Here is a 13410-nt window from a genome sequence, read left to right as displayed (position 1 = left end):
CTACAATGTAGAAAATAGTAAAAATAAAGAAAACCCCTGGAATGAGTAAGTGTGTCCACACGTTTGACTGGTAGTGTATGTAACCATACCAAATGTAACATATCACACTAATGTGTCCCTGATTGAATATGTTACGTCTAGTCTATGAGACCAGGTTGTATGGACACATTGCTGTAAATGGACATAACAAAGGTGCGGCATAGAACATTGCTGATTGATAAATGTTGGTGGTAGGCTAGGATAGGTGTAGGCTATAGCCTCCTGTAGTTTTGTCATTCACTAAAAATGGGCAACAATTTGTCCCAATTTATGAAGGATTAGCCTACACTTTAAATAGATGGGCTATTATGAAGTCTACACCACAAATTCATCTTCATATTCAATAGTCTGATGTTATATTCAAATTGTGTTGAGATAATTAGTATAGCCTATTCATGAGAACAACCATTATTTGATACAGATTGTGATTTATACGGGGGAGGGGTCTATGGTGTGGCGTTTTTCTGCCGTAAAAAGCCAGACTCACTTGAGAAACAGTTCGGACATCAAGCGGTTCTGTATCAAAAGCGGCTTGAGATCCCTGTGTCCCGGACGTCTCCACTGTCATCGTCTCCTCCATCCTCCTGGCTTATAAGAACCTTTCCATTCGCCTGAAGCAACCAGTCCTGTCTTTTCTGTTGAAGGTAAGGTTGCATGAAAGTTATTATGTGAATGAAGAATGTTAGCCTACTTCGGTGGTGAATGCGTTCACTCCACTTATAATTTGAGTAAACGCATAGCAGCAGGTATAACTAGTAGCCTAGGCTAGGCTACCTAGTCGCACCACAGCTGGTTGATTTGCGCATTTTCATGAACAACCTTAGATTGCCAGTTCATAGAACACAAATGAATGCTTTATCTCCCGGGTATATGAAGATAAAGTTCATATCCCCCCCCCCCCCAAAAAAAAACGGTCGGTGGCAGCATTTCGCGCGCTTCATTCGGATCTACACTTCAGTACAAGCAGCATTTGCCACTCGGAATTGCATTTCAAAGCATATTGTCAGCACATTCAAAATGGAAGGTTATCCGTTGTAGTTTTGTCAGTATAGCAAGCGTTTTAATTGATCTCCCCGCCTCATACCTTCACAGTTGGCGCACTAGTGCTTTCCAACGCTCCTGTTAACGGAAGACTCGGCGAACTATGGGGTTTTGTTTCAACTTGCGTCACAGAACGGGGTAGCTTGGTGAATCACGTTACTGAATTTCACCCAGCTTTTGAACCTATTTCGTATTCTCTTTCTGGGTTTTCTGAAGTTGTTCATGTAGTCTATAGCCTAATTGCTGAACATGTCATACTCCAGTGGGTAGCTCCTATACCCTCCTAAAGCGGTACAACGTATTTCTGTTTGAAACAACCAGTGCTTGAGCTGTCCACGGTGCTGATTTCTCTCTCTCTCTCTCTCTCTCTCTCTCTCTCTCTCTCTCTCTCTCTCTCTCTCTCCTCTCTCTCGCTCTCTCTCTCTTTGTGTGTGTGACAGGCAGTGTTTGTGTTCATGTGTGCGTCAGATCTGTTATGCATATGTGCTGCTTTCAACTTCGATAATGGTACGGTGGGACTTTGGTCAACAGGAACAGTTCTTGTTAACTACACCCAAGTCTGCTGTCATGATTGGCAGGAAATATATACCCTCCTCTCTTCTGACATGATTACCATAAAGTTCAAGCCCTGACAGTAAGGCAAAGCATAATGTATCATTAGCTGTTTTTCTTTCAAATGTAACTCAACATATTTATTCCATGATCAAGCTCTTCAGTCACTTAGTCTGGCAAAACAATGATTAATGTACCACTTTGTGGCTTCATTTCTAAAGCAGTGACTTAATAAATCTGCCACGTCTCTGCAGCCCTGTCGATTAGTCTCAGGAGGGCCATTGAGAGAATACATATGGCCCCCCTCAGTTGCTCATGCCCAGCAGACAGACTGGCAGTGGCCCACTACGGCCTGACCATTCAGCCTGCTCTCACCGAATTGCAACAGATGTGAAATCACTCCATCTTCCACCATCCACAGGAAATGAATTAGAACATAAAATAAGTGATCCATTTGGTCATTGTTCTAGAGAGGAAAATATTGGCCTTGCTGCTTCTCGCTGACAAATGTATGCATATTATAGACACATGATCCGAATGACAACATGGATGGGGTGTAATTGTCTGTGTCTATAACTATCTCACCAATGCTACTATCACTGAGTTGTCTTATAAGTTGAGTAGACATGACATTTCTCTAAGGTATCATGCATTATGCATGTTCCCCCCAGTTCCCCTCGTTGGGATATGAAGCTTCACGGCAGTGAGTTCAGTGCAGGCCAGCAGGCCAGGGCAAGCATCTAGCTGAGGCCTAATCTTCACTTGGGCGATAGAGAGAGATAACAGTGATAGATGGAGCGGCTCGTGAGGTTTAACATCCTGAGCTCAGTGTTGTCTGCCGGGGTCAGGCCTGTGATATCAGACCGCCAGTTCAGCCAGCTCCACTCTCCCTCCACCCGTCCTCACGCCCGGGATCTTGGCAGTGTTAATAGCTGCAGGTGTGTATATGAGCCGGGCTGCTTCTGTATTCACGGCCACAGATGTTTTAATGAATGCTGTGTTGCTGCTCAGGCGCCTGTCAGTCCCTCGCATACTTCAAGTGAAATGCTTCCCTGGCCATCCGCCAGCTAGCCAGCAGGCAGCCAGGATGTTATTGTGACGTGTGGGCTACATTCTCAGTGATGTCTTCAGGAAGTGCGTTTTTGGAAAGTTCAGTACTAGAAAATAGGGAGGAAAGTGAGCAATGATGCTTACTTATATGGCCCTGTTCGGTGATTGGAATGGAAGGAAATGTTCTTGCAATTAGTTAATGATGGGTCATTGCCAACTGAATCATGCTTTGTCACCCTTGTTGCGGAAGTGTAGCATTGAAGGATAATAACCCCCTTTTTAGACTCCCCGAAGATATCAACAAACGTTCCTTGATGCATCCTTGATGCATACAATGCCACAATGCATTTAGCAAAATTACAATTTAATACCATTTTCAAAAGACAAGGTTGCGTGGAGTAACCTTCTGATCAAGAACACCTACAGCTAAAATGTCCTTGAAAATTGTAAAAGAAAAAAACAGATTTTTCCTGATCTGCACAATTCGTCAAAAGTGTTTATTTCTGATTTATCAAATACAGACATCATCAATATATATTTTCACTTGAAGAATCCATCTCCAATGGATTGCAGAATGCCAACATATCTTGCGAGGATATTTGAAGAAACAGGGAGGGGGACATGTGGTAGGTCTGCAGGAGGCCAGGTACAGTAAAGAGGACAGACTGGTGACCTTCACCTGCTGATGGAGACTGATTGGAGTGTGGGCGGTGGCTGATCTATGTGACAGGAACCACCGTGATGTATTTCTGGTGCTGCTACAATCCTTAAAAACTGCCCTCAACATTTCACACCAAGTTATTAGAACTTACTGAATAACCTTTCGGGTGATGAAAGAACATGATAAGCGGTCTCCGTTTCAGTCCTTTATCCGAAACAGAAGAAAGATTGGCATTCTCCCCTGACACCCGGAGTGACGCAGAGGTTAGGGCAGCACAGCATTAATTGTTGATGTCGAGGCAAACAGCTATTTCTGTAAAGTCAATGGGTGGGTGAACCTATGTTTGATTTGTTTTGATTTGTAATTTGCTTTTCTCAGCAGAATCTTTACCTTTCAGTCATCCTCTTTCATTTAATACTCCTTGGCAGCAGAGGCTCATGAATAACTCAGAGCCCTCACTGTCAGTGCTTTGAGGGAGAGGGAATGGACTTATCATGTACTGTACCATTCTGAACTGGGAAGTACTTTAATCTATTTCCTGCTCCTCCTTCACTAAAGAATACCCACCCTAGACCATTTAAAGTACTGTCTATACATTATCGTTGGGATTTCGTTTTTATGTGGAATTCATGAATAATTTTTGTCCTTGTTTTTTCTGTTTTCCATAATAATACTGTCACTATCAATTATTTATCAGAACCTGACTGTGAAGCCGTAAGCCTTTGTGTAAGGGTTTTGAACACATATTCCTCAATTACTTACAGCTTATGTAAGATGGCTGGCTCCACTGTGGTCACTCCTGGTAATAATCTTCTTAGCAATAGACATTATTCATCATGCCGTGCTGCACATTAACTTGTCGTCATATATTTCCAAAGAGATAGATAGATAGATTATGCTCTCATGAGATTCATTTTGATTAATAGTGTTTGTTGTTGTTGGGTGTAATGGTTGTGTAGGTGCAGGGTACTGTCACCACACTAATATTTGTATGAAATATCCAGCTCTAGATTCTAGGAAAATACTTAGGAAGTTTTACGTCATCAACCCAAATAGCAGTGTAGAAGTATTAGAATACGGAACAGGGTTTAACTCAAACCATTCTCAAACAGGACACAGTACTTAGAAATAAATTACCTCAAATTTTAACAGACAGAGTATTAATCCAGCATCTGCTCAATCCGGCATTATGCAGTGGAGAAGTTGGAGCAGACTCTGGGGTTTAAGAGAAAGATGCCTGAGGATAATACCCTAGGAATAAGGTGGGAGCTGAGCTTAGCTACATCTAACAAATCCTCTGACTCACAGGCATCAGTAACACGTTGGTGATAGAGGAGGTGGTGAGGATACGCTAGCTACAGTGCCTTCAGAACGTCTTCCCACCCCTTGACTTTTCCACATTTTGTTGTGTTACAGCCTGAATTTAGAATGGATTACATTGAGATTGTGTGTCACTGACCTACCCACAATACCCCATAATGTCAAAGTGGAATGATGTTTTTAGAAATGTTTACAAATTAATTAAAAAGCTGAAATGCAAATAGTCTGGGTAGGCATTTGATTAGCTGTTCAGGAGTCTTATGGCTTGGGGGTAGAAGCTGATTAGAAGCCTCTTGGACCTAGACATGGCGCTCCGGTACCGCTTGCCGTGCGGTAACAGAGAGAACAGTCTTATGACTAGGGTGGCTGGAGTCTTTGACAATTTTTAGGGCCTTCCTCTGACACCGCCTGGTATAGAGGTCCTGGATGGCAGGAAGCTTGGCCCCAGTGATGTGCTTTGCCGTACGCACTACCCTCTGTCGTGCCTTGCTGTCGGAGGCCGAGCAGTTGCCATACCAGGCAATGATGCAATCCGTCAAGATGCTCTCGATGGTGCATCTATAAAACCTTTTGAGGATCTGAGGACCCATGCCAAATCTTTTCAGTCTCTTGTCGTAACCTCTTCATGACTGTCTTGGTGTGCTTGGACCATGTTAGTTTGTTGGTGATGTGGACACCAAGGAACTTGTAGCTCTCAACCTGCTCCACTACAGCCTCGTCGATGAGAATGGGGGCGTGCTCAGTCCTCCTTTTCCTGTAGTCCAAAATCATCTCCTTTGTCTTGATCACGATGAGGGAGAGGTTGTTGTCCTTGCACCACATGGTCAAGTCTCTGACCTCCTCCCTATAGGCTGTCTCATCGTTGTCGGTGATCAGGCCTACCACTGTTGTGTCATCAGCAAACTTAATGATGGTGTTAGAGTCGTGCCTGGCTGTGCAGTCATGAGTGAACAGGGAGTACAGGAGGGGACTGAGCACGCACCCCTGAGGGGCCCCCGTGTTGAGGATCAGCATGGGGGATGTGTTGTTACCTACCCTTACCACCTAGGGGCGGCCCGTCAGGAAGTCCAGGATCCAGTTGCAGAGGGAGGTGTTTAGTCCCAGGGTCCTTAGCTTAGAGATGAGCTTTGAGGGCACTATGGTGTTGAACGCTGAGCTGTAGTCAATTAATAGTGTTCTCACATATGTGTTCCTTTTGTCCAGGTGGGAAAGGGCAGTGTGGAGGGCAATAGAGATTGGATCATCTGTGGATCTGTTGGTGCGGTATGCAAATTGGAGTGGGTTTAGGGTTTCTGGGATAATGTTGTTAATGCGAGCCATGATCAGCCTTTCAAAGAATTTCATGGCTACAGATGTGAGTTCTATGGGTCGGTAGTCATGTAGGCAGGTTACCTTAGTGTTCTTGGGCACAGAGACTATGGTGGTCTGCTTGAAACATGTTGGTATTACAGACTCAGACAGGAGAGGTTGAAAATGTCAGTGAAGACACTGGCCAGTTGGTCAGCGCATGCTCGGAGTACACGTCCTGGTAATCCGTCTGGCCCCGCGGCCTTGTGAATGTTGACCTGTTTAACCTGTTAGGGCTAGGGGGCAGTATTGACACGGCTGGATAAAAAACGTACCCGATTCAATCTGGTTACTACTCCTGCCCAGTAACTAGAATATGCATATAATTATTGGCTTTGGATAGAAAACACTCCAAAGTTTCTAAAACTGTTTGAATGGTGTCTGTGAGTATAACAGAACTCAAATGGCAGGTCAAAACCTGAGAAGATTCTGTACAGGAAGTACCCTGTCTGACCATTTCTTGGCCTTCTTTGCCATCTCTATCCATTACAAAGGATCTCTGCTGTTACGTGACACTTCCTACGGCTCACATTGGCTCTCAGAAGGCGGCAAAAAGCTGAATCGAGGCTTTACAGGCTCTGGCTGAAACAAAGTAGCGCGTTTGGGTAGTGGCTGGTTACAGTACTGTGAGACTCACGCGCGTGCCCGCGTCGACCGAATGCTTTGATTTCTTTCCTCTGTTTACCTAAAAGGAGATTCCCGGTCGGAATATTATCGCTTTTTTACGAGAAAAATGGCATAAAAATGGATTTTAAACAGCGGTTGACATGCTTCGAAGTACGGTAATGGAATATTTAGATTTTTTTTGTCACGAATTGCGCCATGCTCGTAACCCTGATTTACCAGGCTATCTGCTGAGAATATTGCAAAATGTGCTTTCACTGAAAAGCTATTTTAAAATCGGACACCTCGATTGCACAAAGGAGTTCTGTATCTATAATTCTTTAAATAATTGTTATGTTTTTTGTGAATGTTTATCGTGAGTAATTTAGTAAATTGTTAGTAAATTCCCCGGAAGTTTGCGGGGGGTATGCTAGTTCTGAACGTCACATGCTAATGTAAAAAGCTGGTTTTTGATATAAATATGAACTTGATTGAACAAAAAATGCATGTATTGTATAACATAATGTCCTAGGTGTGTCATCTGATGAAGATCATCAAAGGTTAGTGCTGCATTTAGCTGTCTTCTGGGTTTTTGTGACATTATATGCTAGCTTGAAAAATGGGTGTCTGATTATTTCTGGCTGGGTACTATGCTGACATAATCTAATGTTTTGCTTTCGTTGTAAAGCCTTTTTGAAATCGGACAGTGTGGTTAGATTAACGAGAGTCTTGTCTTTAAAATGCTGTAAAATAGTCATATGTTTGAGAAATTGAAGTAATAGCATTTCTAAGGTTTTTGAAAATCGCGCCACGGGATTCAACTGGCTGTTGCGTAGGTGGGACGAATTCGTCCCGCCTAGCCCAGAGAGGTTAAAGGTCTTCCTCACATCGTCTGTGGAGAGCATGATCACACAGTCATTTGGAAGAGCTGATGCTCTCTTGCATGTTTCAGTGTTACTTGCCTCAAAGCGAGCATAGAAGTGATTTAGCTCGTCTGGTATGCTCGTGTCACTGGGCAGCTCGCGGCTGTGCTTCCCTTTGTAGTCTGTAATAGTTTGCAAGCTCTGCCACATCCGATGAGTGTAGGATCCGGTGTAGTACGATTCAATCTTAGTCCTGTATTGACCCTTTGCCTGTTTGATGGTTCGTCGGAGGGCATAGCAGGATTTCTTATAAGCTTCTGTGTTAGACTCCTTGAAAGTGGCAGCTCTACCCTTTAGCTCAGTGCGAATGTTGCCTGTAATCCATGGCTTCTGGTTGGGGTATGTACATATGGTCACTTTGGGGATGACATCCTCGATGCACTTATTGATAAAGCCAATGACTGGTGTAGTGTACTCCTTAATGCCATCGGAAGAATCCCTTAACATATTCCAGTCTGCGCTAGCAAAACAGTCCTTTAGTTTAGCATCTGCTTCATCTGATCGCTTTTTTATAGACCGAGTCACTGGTGCTTCCTGCTTTAATTTTAGCTTGTAAGCAGGAATCAGGAGGATAGAGTTACTGTCAGATTTGTCAAATGGAGGGCGAGGGAGAGCTTTTTACGCTTCTCTGTGTGTGGAGTAAAGGTGGTCTATAATTTTTTTTCCCCTCTGGTTGCACATTTAACATGCTGATAGAAATGAGGTGAAACTGATTTAAGTTTCCCTGCATTAAAGTCCCCAGCCACTAGCAGCGCCGCCTCTGGATGAGCGTTTTCCTCTTTGCTTATGGCGGAATACAGCTGTGCGTTTTTAGTGCCAGCCTCTGTCTGTAGTGGTATGCAGACAGCTACGAAAAATGCAGATGAAAACTCTCTAGGTACATAGTGTGGTCTACAGCTTATCATGAGATACTCTACCTCAGGCGAGCAAAACCCTGAGACTTCCTTACATATCGTGCAAACATACAAATAGCATGGTTGGTTAAGAGTCGATAAGACGGCAGCCCTACCCTCCGGCGCCATCTTTAGGTTCAGTCTGCTTTCCAACAGACACTAGGAGACAAAGTCACCTTTCAGCTAGACAATAACCTAAAACACAAGGTCAAATATACACCGGAGTTGCTTACCAAGATGATATTGAATGTTCCTGAATGGTCTAGTTACAGTTTTGACTTAAATCGGATTGAAAATCTATGACAAGACTTGAAAATGTCTGTTTAGCAATGATCAACAACCAACTTGACAGAGCTTGAAAAATGTTTCAATAATAATGTGCGAACATTGTACAATTCGGGTGTCCAAAGCTCTAAGAGAGTTACTGCCAAAGGTGATTCTAATATGTATTGGCTCAGGGGTGTGAATACTTATGTAAATGATATATTTCTGTATTTAATTTTCAATACATTTGGAACAATTTCTAAAAACATGTTTTCACTTAGTCATTGTGGGCTATTGTGTGTAGATGGGTGAGGAAAAAAATAAATGTAATCCATTTTGAATTAATGCTGTAACATAACAAAATGTGGAATATGTCAAGGGGTATGAATACTTTGGGAAGGCACTTTATATACTGTAGTAGAGACTCGACTGAGTCCAGGGCCACCCGCATCAGCCTAAAAGAGGACATGCATGTTGGCCTGTCACGCAAGACAGATACTGCACAAACCCTCGCAAACTATATTATAACAGTAGCAATTTCCAGTTAAACAGAAATCTAAAACATGTCATGTAGAATTTATGTCTTCAAAAAGTGTGAAGTATAAGTTTGAGTTACACCGGGGTAGTGACTTGGGCTGAAGTACAGTTTTTGAGACTTGGAGACTTCCTTTCAGAGGAATGCCTCAGAGGATTCAATATGTATTCTGGAAATTGAGTTTTGGTCAAGGCTCCCAAGGCAGTCAGATTGGAGCTGAATAATCTTTGGAGCTTGTACATACAAGCCATTGTGTTTTGTGATTGCTTCTACCAGTAGCAAATACAGAGCACATTTTTGTCTCTATTTTCTGCTCTCTTAATTATTGACAAATCAATTTCATAGACCTAACATACATTCAGAAACATATGGGTAATGTTTACAAATACTGTACATATGTACATGTCTAACTTCAGTGAATAAATATTTTTAGTTTCCATTTAAAGTTATGTATTTTTAAATAAATAAAAACATATGTCAAATCTCGAATAACCTCAACTCCCATAGCTCTCAATCTTCCTGTATGCATAATCTATTCCATATTTCACATTCACACTTCTAAACTTTCTCTTTCCATAATCTGCGGTTTTGCATATTCCACTCCTTCATCTTTGAAATCCTACCTCCTGTTAGTAATTTCAACATCCACCTGCAGGAGAGGAATTTCACAGGTGCTTCTTTGAGCACTGTAAGAAAGTTCAATTCAAAACTCCCTAGAAATCTTGATTTTCTGGTATGTCTCAGGGTTTGCCACTTGCATTGTCCCAAGTATAGCCCAGTAGCAGTAGCAGTTGCATGGCTGCGTTGTGTTACTCTCTGTATTGCTGCATTGTAATACATGCCAGCGTCACACTATTGCCTCATACTTTTTTCAATCAGGCCCCCAGTTTTCGGGTCTGGAGCTTGAAGTCATGAGCTCTGCTGGTCGGCTACTGCGTAGAAACCTAGCAATGCCAAAAGGCCTGGTCTGCCCTAGAAAGCTTATCTAAATTACGATCGCAAGAACTGCCAAACAACCTTCTTTTTTTTTAGACTGCCGTTTTTGGGCTCTAAAATAAGTTTCATCCCCACAGTGAATTCTTTTAACTTCGCTACAAATTAAGATATTTGATTAAATAGTGATCCATTCAGACTACTACATGTGTCATCACACACGACCACTTGCTGACACAGACCAATCACGGGCAGGCAGGCTACAAGGAGGCATTAAGGCTGACTCTCTCAGGCAGGATGAAAATGACTACATTGACCAAGATCCTTTGCTAGTTAGGGCCAGTTTCACCATGATCCACAGCGATTGTTTGGTGCCATTCAGCCCCATTCAGCAATATGGCGCACTTCAAATTCAAATACTTCTGGCTTCATCCGCCATCAGGAGTTTTCCATAGGAATATGTTGATGACGTCAGCGCTATCACTATCTACTGGGTTTTAATGTCTATGTTTCAGCACACTATTTCTGGCAGTGTGCCCCCAGTTGCTAGAAGGTTACATTTACTGTTATGTGAATTTCTTATGCAGTTGTGTTTGTGAAGATAGCATCTGACAGGCCCTGCCCTCTGCATACTGTACACTGCGCTGCTAGCTCCCACGTTACAAGCACCTCTATTCCACTTATGTTTTCTTTTACTGCGTTATCAATGTCCCCCATTCTCAACCATACACACTCGCAATAGGAAGGTTAAGATCATAGAACTGAACATTACACTTAGATTGAGCAAGATCTCATAATAATGAATGGTGCCGTATCTCATAATAATGAATGGGGGGGTGATGGTTGACAAAATTATGTGTCTCTTTCAGTCTCCATTTTTTATGGAACTGTATGTTCCACTCTTTGTAAAACATATGCAGGCTTTCAGTGTCCTCTCAGTAAGAAAAGAGAGTGTGTGTACTCTATGTTGCTTGGTTTCACAGTTTAATGGAAATGTGGGGGGATTATAATGAACAGTTAGTACTGTATACTAATTAAAGCTTTAAGGTGATAAATAATTGTGTTAATCACCACGCATAATTGAAGATGCTTCAGACCAGGGCAGCATTTTCAACTTTTTCAGTTGTTGGCACCAGCCCATAATTTGGTCGCAGTAGGAAAAATGTGTAACCGTTTTAGAAAGTCATTCACAGTGCTTGATTAAGAGGTGTAACAGAGCACTGAGAGAGTATTCAAGAAGAACATTGTTTCATTTACACTCTTAGAAAAAAGGGTTCCAAAAGGGTTCTTCAGCTGTCCCAATAGAAGAACCCTTGTGCAAAGGGTTCTACATGGAACTGAAAGGGGTCCTACCTGGAACTGAACAAAGTTTTTACCTGGAACCAAAACTAGTTATTCAAAGGGTTCTCCTATGGGGACAGCCGAAGAACCCATTTAGGTTCTAGATAGCACCTTTTTTTCTAAGCATGTAACATGTCCATGCAGGAATGCATGATTCAAAATATTTTGATGTGCACTTAATCCAGTGATTGTCAAGAGTGTTGGGTTGACAATTAGACTATTGTTATGTTTTACTGTTAAAATAGGGCTCCAGAATTGTATGTAGTTAAATAGAGATACCTCCTCTCTGTCTGCACCCATTCAGCATTGTTCACACCCTCTTAAGCTTTAGCCCACCCATCTCTTTGAGGATTGATCAGAGCATTCTGTCCTAACAACAGCGGTCAAGCACCCAAGCCAACTGGCTAATGTTGGCTAGCTTGCTAGCTACTTCCAGACACAAATGAGACACAAACCGCTCACTGACCATTTTACTCGCTCTAGCAGAGCTGTTTAGGCTATGTTTATTTTATCTAGAGTGTTGGTGACTGCAACTGTGCTGCTGGCAACAATTGACACTTTTTTGCCAACGTTTACTGACACCAGCCATATTCAACGGGTGTTGAGCGTTCGTAAATTCGTCAGTTTTTCTTTTCTCTTTACTAGCTACATCTATCAACAGTTGTCACAGTGACATCATTCAAATTCTTTTGAAATGGTTACCTGCACAGTGGAGACTAATTCCACTGATTTCAAAACTCAGTCCTCCAGAAAGTGGAGAGCAACACTTATGCAGTTCTACTAGGCAATATATATTTTTAAAAGCAGCGTTAGAAAGGATTATCTACACATACTGACCAGCTCAAATAGACAGAAGCGTACTACATGGCAGACCAATCCGAACTCATCTCTCGGCATGTCCAGCCCACTTACTATCTCAGCCACGCATGGCTAGCAGCAAGGTTGCTGACTTTTTCTGTGGCTAAACCAACTAGGCTCGTAATTTAACAATTTTATTCGGATTTACAGATGACATACAAGTTTGTTATTAAGGCACATGACAGTTCACATGTTCCAGAAGGCCTTTCTGCCAAATAACACATTTAGATTTAAAAAAAATAGTTTATGTTCAAATGTCTCTCCTGTGAAGTAGTGACGCGTGACATACGCCTAGTTTTCTGAAATGAGTCACATATCATAGGCTCATTTATTTGGGGCTAATTCACCACCTGAGTAAGTGGAAACTCAAAACAAATTAGCTAGAACAGGGGTTCTCAAACCTTTCGGGTCTGGAGAACCCTTTTGTGATAGCAAATTCATCAGGGACCTCCTCATAATCAGAACACAACTCGAGTGAGATAAACATAGCACACAAGGAGTTTTACTATGACTTCTGCAGTGCATGGCTGGATGAACCATGTCTCGGATATAGGGCTCGGGCACTGGGAAGGAACATTTTAAAGGCCCGTTTCTTGGCCCGCATCGGAGAGATAATTATGTTGTTTCCAAGGAAATTTCCTGTAATTGTACACATTTTGTCATGGAGCAGAGAAATGTTTTGTTGGTACAGCTTTAAAGCTAGTATCCTGCAATTCTGCACATTTTCCAGGGGGCAGACAGAAAACATTGCAGTTTTAAAGCTTAAATTACAGTGCATTTATGTAAAAAATTGTGGAGTGCTGTCGATACCAATATCCCCAGGCCCATGTTGGCCAGGGTTAAGAACATAAGAGATGAATAATATTGTATTGTATTGTATTGTATTACACACTCTAAACTTATTCCACGGATCCCTTAGCCAAAATGTGTTTAATATGTTGTTGTTAGTAATATACATATGTGTGTGTGTGTGTGTGTGTGTGTGTATGTGTGTCTTTATTTATTTATTAAAGCAGTACCTCCCCACTTTGAGGACCCCTAACCTAGATC

The 13410-nt window shown here is 42.2% G+C and overlaps 1 protein-coding gene across 1 annotated transcript in view; it reads left to right on the top strand.

Annotated features, from left to right (window-relative positions):
- The first annotated feature begins 538 nt into the window (after positions 1-538).
- Positions 539-13410, top strand: part of LOC106582846 (contactin-4) — an 84297-nt gene continuing 71425 nt past the window's right edge. Inside the window, exon 1 of the mRNA XM_014166359.2 lies at positions 539-683. The gene's annotated coding sequence lies outside the window, so the exon portion shown is untranslated. The remainder of the gene's footprint in view (positions 684-13410) is intronic.

The sequence above is a fragment of the Salmo salar genome, chromosome ssa22 (assembly GCF_905237065.1).
Source record: "Salmo salar chromosome ssa22, Ssal_v3.1, whole genome shotgun sequence".
In the NCBI taxonomy this organism is placed as follows: Eukaryota; Metazoa; Chordata; class Actinopteri; order Salmoniformes; family Salmonidae; genus Salmo; species Salmo salar.
The sequence above is the reverse complement of the archived record's forward strand: the minus strand, read 5'-3'. Positions and strand labels throughout refer to the sequence as shown.